We start from the raw sequence: 7774 nt of genomic DNA on the forward strand, positions 1-7774 counted from the left end.
GAAAAAGAAAAAAAAAAAGAGATTAATAGGAAGAAAAGACTAAACTAGAAAACATTTCAGTGGACTTTCAAATGCTTCCTTTCTATAAAATTGCAAGGAGTGACTTATGAAACAGAACAAGTTGCTAACCCTATATACACTTCTCTTTCTTCTTTATTCTGTACTCTTCAAGTGTGTCATCCAAGATGTTTTCCCTGCAATAATAACAAGGGTGGTGAACAGCTGGAATCTCATATCTCTAGTTCCTTGGACTCTGCATGATGATAGCATTTACCAGCACCTTGCTGCTTTTCCCAGAATGTGAACTGAATTTCTGTATAAAAACAGAGTGCACCAATGGGCAGGTCAGGACCTCTCTTGACCACCACAACCAAATGAGTTGTTACAGATAAACGTTTGTGTTCTGAGGTGAGCCTGGTCTTGAGAGATGCAGCACCAATCACAGCTGTGAGGCTGTTATGTCTTTTGTCCCAGGGACACCAAGATGACATTCATAGGCAAAATACATGTCTCTTGATCTTTGTGTGGGAAATTACATACGAACAACTGTATTCTACTATAGCATAGTCAACATCCATGTAAACTGAAGAAAATTGAAGTTATGGTGTCATGCCTACTAAAGGAGATCAGGCCTGAGCTTTCCTCTTCCTTCAATACGTATTTATTTATAGAGTCCATGTCCCTCCCCAGGGTTTCAAAATGATTTACCATTAAATTAGAATCATTATCCTCAGGAGTTAAGTGCTATGAAACTGTGATTATTTACATTGAAATCTGATGCTCTGCAAGGTAAAATGACACGCCTGAGGTTCTCATGAGCCAATTTCATCAACAGAAATGAGTCGCTGCAGTCCCAAACCACCTTCTTTGTCAAAATGAACATGAACTAATTTATGTGTTTTTTGAAGCATTCAGCCCACTTCAGCTTCAGATCTTTCTTTTTGTTGTTGTTGAATTGTTCAGAATGATGGGAATTTGCAAACCATAATGTAGTAGAAAATAGAAGGGAAGGCAATACTTTTTCTGCCCACTATCAGTTGAATAGGATTGTCACTTTATCCAGTACCAGGTGGCTTTTATTTAAATTGCTGAGCATGTGACTGCTTGGTGGGCAGATGGGCAATCCATGTGTTTGTATCTGAGGGCAGTGTATGTCTGTCTGCTCTTTGAATAAATCCTTCTCCAGAAAAGGAGGTGACACTGAAAGGAAATCATAACGTTCTAAAAAGAGCCACAGAGCAACTTTAACTCCCACAGGACTCAAAGAGATCAGAGGAACCGGGGCAGTGAATTGGGGTTTCTGGCACTTCCCACAGCAGATCTCCATTTTGAGGTTTCTTATTCCCACACAGGTGTTGAAGAGCCAGGCTGTTATTTACACAGCACTGCCATTGACATAGCAAACCCTGCCAGACCCAGTCACACAGAAACACAATGTGCACAGCCTCCTACCAGCTCTCATTCCAGCAGTCAGCCAGCACTGTGGCATTGCAGACACAGCACCCTCATCCCCCTGACCTGAAGAAAGGACTGGAAGTGTTTAAAGGCTTTTAAATGGGAGCAGCTGAGGAGAAAACTGGATAAAATTCAGGGCATGGTTAGCTGCAGCCATGGTAAGGATCCTTGTAATATGGACATACCTGAGGTAGCTTTAAATTACCAGCCATCTGTAACAGTGACAGTGCAGAGCTCAGCAGCAGCTTACTGTAAAATCAGAGCAGTATCTGTGGAGATGCTTATGGCACCTTGAAAGCTAATGCTGGTATGTCCAGAGTGCAGAAAGAGATCAAGTCTGAAAGAAGAAAATATCTGAATTTGAGAGAGGAATATACAATATGTTGAAGTGCAGGTAATATATTTCAAACAGGCTGAAGTTTAGGTGATGCTCTTTTCAGTAAGGATTGTTTGGGAACTGATTAGAGCTAAGATGTAGAGAACACATTGCAGAAAGCAATCTTGTAGTGGCAGGGGGGGTAGATGAAGTGACTCAGGACAACCTCCACAAGAACCCAGAGATCACATCTAGCCAGCCATTATTTATTTTTTATTTTATAGTTATTTATTATAATTACTTAAAATTTACAGTATCAAAAGCTGAGTGGGAAAAGGGGCATCAGAATCTGACCCAACCAACCATACCCAAATTAGGGGAATCGTGTCCAACCCACGAAGGAGGCTGAAACCTTTGAAGCTGCTTTGGGAAAGGGAGCACACATTCACATGCATCTCATAGGTAAGCTCAGATACCTTGAAGTTTGCAGTGCCAGGGTATGGAAAGTAAATGCCCTGAAGTTTGCTGTGGATAAATGATTGTGCTTTTGAAATGGTAATACAAATGCACTGAGTCGTGAAATGCAGCTAATATAATTAATCTTGTAATATTGTAAATCTGTTGGAGACAGATAACATGAGAATTTTGCTCTACTGTTTCACACTACAGCAAAAACCAATAAAGTTGTGTTCAGAAAGAAGCCTGGAACCTAAATATTTCCAGGTGACTTAGGTGATTTAAAAAAAAAATCTGTTTACCTAAACTTTCAGAAAAAGCAAACATTATGAGTAGCATTAGTTTGCTTCACCCTAGAACTGCTCCAATAACTACCTGAAGAATAAAGATATTTTCTATATTATTTTAATTTTTATAAATAACTTAAGCAATTGAATGAACATTGAAGGGCTTGAGAAATTTGGAATTTGATTGGTTGGTGGGTTGTGTTTTGAGACATTGACATTTATAACAGCAGCTATTCTTCAGTTATGGATCTCAAAATCAAAAATACTCTTTATACACAGTGGATTTAGAGATATCTCAATCTATTTCAGTCAGTAAGTTCCCTTATTTTCTGCATTGCATATAACTTTCTACAACTTCTCTTGCTAACAGACAAGAGGAACATCCAGCTACCAACACAAAGTTTGGACAACATCCACCTTTACAACCCTTGATAAAACTTCCTCAGATCAGAGACAAACATGTATGAAAGAAACTTAACACTGGCATCACAAAGGAAAAATGCTGAAAAAGCCTGAACATCAGTCTGTGACTTTTTGCCTTTTATATTATGTCTAAATTTTGTTTCTGAGATGTCAGGAACTGTTGCAGCCTCGGATGAAATAGGGATTGTGTGCTTTCTTGAATCCCATCATAATGGATTGATTGACCTGAGCTGTCCTCCCCAGTTGCAGGGATGAGCTCTCAACTTCTGCAAGTTTCCATGTCTGGTAAAAATAAAGCAGAACTTTTATTCTTCAAAGAGGAGATCTTGGGTATCCAGGCTGGGTAACATTTTCAAATAATGATACAAACCTTAAGTAGAAAACTCTCCCATTCTATTTCTTCCTGTTTAGTCTCATAAGGTCTTGGGTCTAAGCTCAAGTAATACTTGTAGTACTTATGGCTACAAGTAATACAGATCTAGACTGGGCTATTTCTAAAACCTGGTGACCCACATTCTTTGAGAAACAGGTGCCTTAGGCCTATTACCTCTGCCAAACAGAGCCTTCTCCAGTTTAACCCATCATATGTCTTCTCAGCATAAAGATGTTCCTGAAGCAGCATGAAAGGGGCTGGACTTTGCTCTCCCTCCCCTGACTATATGCACAGGAAAAGGATTGTGAGCAGGAGCAAGGAACAAGGAACAGGACTTCAGTCTGGATCCGTGCCACTTCAGTTTTTGCTGCTTGTTTTCACTTTCTTTTTGTCTGGTAAAATCTGAGCAGCCTCACTTTGGGATGGACAATAGAACTCAGAGTACTGCCAAAATAAGCTTTGTTGCCAATTCCAACCTGTTATCTTCATGCTGGCAGAAATGAATATATATTTTTCTTAGCACCATGGCTGGTGCTCAGCAGGACAGAGAGGGCAGGTAACTCATTTGGAAAATTCACCATGCAATCATTCTATCATTTTGCAAGAGTAGCAGTGTTTAGTGTCTCCATTTTTTTTTTTTCTCTCTCCCTCCCTTTTTGTTTAACTATGTTCTTTAATTGAATACATCTCTGAGTATTTTTTGGAGACTATGAATGGATGTAAGGATGGACATGCCTGAATCTGTGGAGGCAAAAAAGGGTGTCAGGGATTCATTTATAAGCAGTATCTCCCACGCACTTAAATGCCTACAAATTTCAGGAAGAAAAAGATCTACTACCTTAGGGGAAAAAAGCACTGCTTTAGCTTTTCATTAGCAGTATGTCTCCAGGCATTCAATGAGAAATTCAAACCTAATCATAACTATAATTATCATCTCTCAGCATTGACTGGCATCTTCACTCTGAAGGATGGCATCACTCCTCCCAGAACTGAGAACACCCATGGGACATTACCACAGTGGGCAAATAATCAGCCTGGGAGACTCTCAAAGCTCCAAAGAAAGGTAGCAGTGATAATCTTCTGCCTCTGTGGACCTGCCTTGATTCCCTTTTCTGGCTGGCTGCTGGCCAAGCCTAGCTCTGCACCTGGCTTCTCTGGGATTTCTTTGGTTTTCAGTTGCACTTCTCTGGGAGTAAAGCAGCAAAGTTAAGAAACTTGGATCCCTGGGAGCATTCAGACCCAGCTTTGTTCCATCTCCACTTTCTGACCACCTTTACAAGGACCTGGAATCCAATTTCCAACTCCCTAATCTCTGTAACTGGACCGTATCAGCAACTGCCTCTCCCCATCACTTCATCCTGCTCTCTCGTCTACACAACTGCTCACCAATTTAGTTTCCCCCCCAAGAGTCTCTTACAGGTGATGGTCCAGAAAGTAGTTCTGTGTCTAAAAGTTTTCTGGATCCCCAAAGAAAATACCTCCATGACCTCTTTTCTAGGCACTGCTGTACTTCCAAGCTGTCTTCCTTTCAGGTGCTGAACTTCCCTTGTAAAGAAGGGCAGTGCTAGCAGAGCGGAGTATTTGATCCCATCACCCTTGAAGCAGCAGACAACACTTGAAAAAAGGTTTTGTAGCTAAACCAGGTTGGAGTTCATACAAAAAGTGTCAAGTCTCTTTCTACTGTAATCACCAATGCCACCTCTTTTTCTGACCACATCCTGGGCTTTCTTGAGCATGAACAGCCACCAGCAGAAATTTTATCAGTGTTATTAGAACCAGCAAAACCAGAAGTGTCTCAGCATGTTTTGCTGATCATGTTTGTATCACACACAAAGCACACTTTCTGTTGTCATTTTTCTCCCCTTGCAATCTCATGTCTTTAAGGAAGAAAATCAAACCTGAACAGTGAAAGTTCCAGGACAAACATTTTGTTGAGCAGTTCTCTTTTGATGTAAACTGCTGATACTTACAGAAGCAGTATTCATCAGAATTGTTTAGAGAAATAAACCCCAAAACCCTCATTCAAGCCTCAGTTCTGCTTGTTCTTATTCATACAGAACTTCACCATTCTCTATAACCAGTCCCACAACAATATGCTTAGCTCCTCTCTTTCCTGCACTGCTCAGTAACACAGGAGTGTCACAGGACGTGGGCACTTGTGAGCATTTCAGGGCAGTTTTGGGGGTACAATTCACCACCAGCCAAACTTGGGAAAGGCCAAGGTAAAGTGAGGTTGGTTTGGGTCAACCTCTCCCTCTGTGTTCTCTGGGGTCAGTTCTCACCATGGTGCCTGTGCCACCCTCTGAATGTTGTGTCATGATTACCATCAGAGGGATCCAGTCTGCACAAACCTTCTACTAACAGCTGCTGGAGGAGTGTGAGCAGCTCTCTGTTCCCATCTTGCCTGCTTGGCTCTGAAATGGGGGCAGAGCTTCTCAACTGATTCTGAAGCATTTTGAGTCCTTCTCAGGTAACAGCTGAGACTCAGCTCACCCCAGAAACAGCTGAATACTCAGCAGGTAACCTTTTCTTTTCATCTCAGTAGTCTCCACAGAAGAACTCGAAGTTTCAGTGCTTTCTTTGGTGCACAGATTTTGGATAGTGGCTGTTGAGATCAGCAAACATTTGCTCTTTAACTTCCTTTCTCTAAGTATGGTTTTGTGCATGGTGTAAAGGTGTTTCCTCAGATACAGAAACTGAGGAATTGAGATCTCTAGAAGAGAGATGACACCTGCCAGCATTTTGGATTCAACTTGCATTTGTGACTTAAAAATTAATCCAGATTAAACAAGGGAAGCTGACACTTCATGTGTGAAGCCCTGGCTTCAGGTCACTCCTTTTCTTTTGTGATAAGAAACAAACCTGCAGGCCCTCAGTGAGCTGAAATTTAGCAGTAGGACAGCAAAATAGTTTTGTATAAAAAGGGCTTGTCCGTTTTGCTAAGAATTGTTGGAACAATTTCTTCTTCTGTTATGAATGCTGACAGGGAACTTCTTTTAACCTGCCACTCAGTCAAAAACTGCAGCTGCAAGATGTGGGTATTTATCTTCATTGGAAAGCTGAGAACATTGAAGGAAAGAGTTCCCCCAGAAGCAGATTCTACAGATGAATTTTCAGTTCATGACAGCAGTAATTGTTTCACTGGCAGTTTATTGGGGGGAAGAAAAATAATGTAAAAAACCACAGGCCTCATTATGAATCTGTTTTGCATTGAGAGCAATCATGTTAAAAGTAGAAGCTGCAATTTAATATATGCAGAAGTTGGGACTTTATTCCATGCTCAGAAAAGGGAATGTGCTGCTAATGAAAGAATATAAAAAGAGCTAAAAAGGGGTACAAAGGGACCCTTTTTACACATGTACCTCATCTCTTTTGAACTTCCCTGTAAAGAGAAGCCACAGTACTATCCTTCATTTAATCACCACAAAACTAAATGCATCCCTGGTCACCAAGCTGCAGAAAAGAAAGCATCCTGATCCCATCACTCCATGTATCCCAATGGATATGTCATGGCTGGATGCTGTGATCCTCTAAAAAGAGATAATATCCATGCTCATGGAAAGAATCAGTGCCAGCCTCCAAAATATGATGATCTAAAAAATCATGATATATTATGAAAAATATCTAGACAGGAAAGCAGACAACAACTCTAAGAAAGTGATGAACAGACAGGAGGTGAAACACAGAGAAACTGGGGACATGGCTCAGACAAAAACAGCCATGGTGGAAATGGTGGGAAATGGCCTTAGACATTCTGTTTGGAAATGGGCCAAGAATTGAATTTTAAATCAATGAACAATTTTGAAAGCTGTAGAATCATTTTATTGAAGGCATAATTAAAGCGTTCATCCTGAGCCAATAAATATTAAATTTCAGTGTTGATAATTTAAAGGAAAATAGGAAAATAAATAAGTCCTGTACCAAAATTTTGAAATATTTCATGTAAAAGTGTTGGAAAGACACTATTGATTTAAATGGGTTTCAGGATTCTTGGGGTTTTTATCTAATCATAAACAGCTGTGGTAAAGCAACATAAATTTGTCCTTTGTGTCTGTGCCATGAAATCTGCATTCTCTGGTTTGTTCTGAAATTCTAAGAGTTGAAAATTAATTTCATTTTATAAGACCACCTTAGAAAATAAAGACAGCTGACTTGTAAAGGCCAAAATTATATTTTAAGATATACACATAAACAGCTTCAGCTGCTTGCTTTGCTGTGTTTGCTGGCAAAGCTTTTATTGCTATAGATTCTTTTTCTAAAAAAAAAACCTTCCCATTGAAGATTAGTTAGATTCAAACTATGTCAGAAGATGAGGTATTTCAGCTGGTAGAGAACACAAGGCAGAAAATGATTATAATTTTTAACAGAAGGAAGAATAGAAAAGCAAGGCTTTCAAGTTAAGAGAAAATTCTGCCTGCTGCAAGCAAATCTTTTTAGAAATAATTGCCTATGATTAGTGTTTTA

The 7774-nt window shown here is 39.9% G+C and overlaps 1 long non-coding RNA gene across 1 annotated transcript; it reads left to right on the forward strand.

Annotated features, from left to right (window-relative positions):
* Positions 1–1475: 1475 nt before the first annotated feature.
* LOC132329585 (uncharacterized) lies at positions 1476–5909 on the forward strand. Its single transcript, XR_009487106.1, has 3 exons — positions 1476–1613; positions 2086–2233; positions 2885–5909. It is a non-coding gene; the product is annotated as an uncharacterized LOC132329585 (long non-coding RNA).
* Positions 5910–7774: the final 1865 nt, after the last annotated feature.

Source organism: Haemorhous mexicanus, chromosome 7 (genome assembly GCF_027477595.1).
Source record: "Haemorhous mexicanus isolate bHaeMex1 chromosome 7, bHaeMex1.pri, whole genome shotgun sequence".
In the NCBI taxonomy this organism is placed as follows: domain Eukaryota; kingdom Metazoa; phylum Chordata; class Aves; order Passeriformes; family Fringillidae; genus Haemorhous; species Haemorhous mexicanus.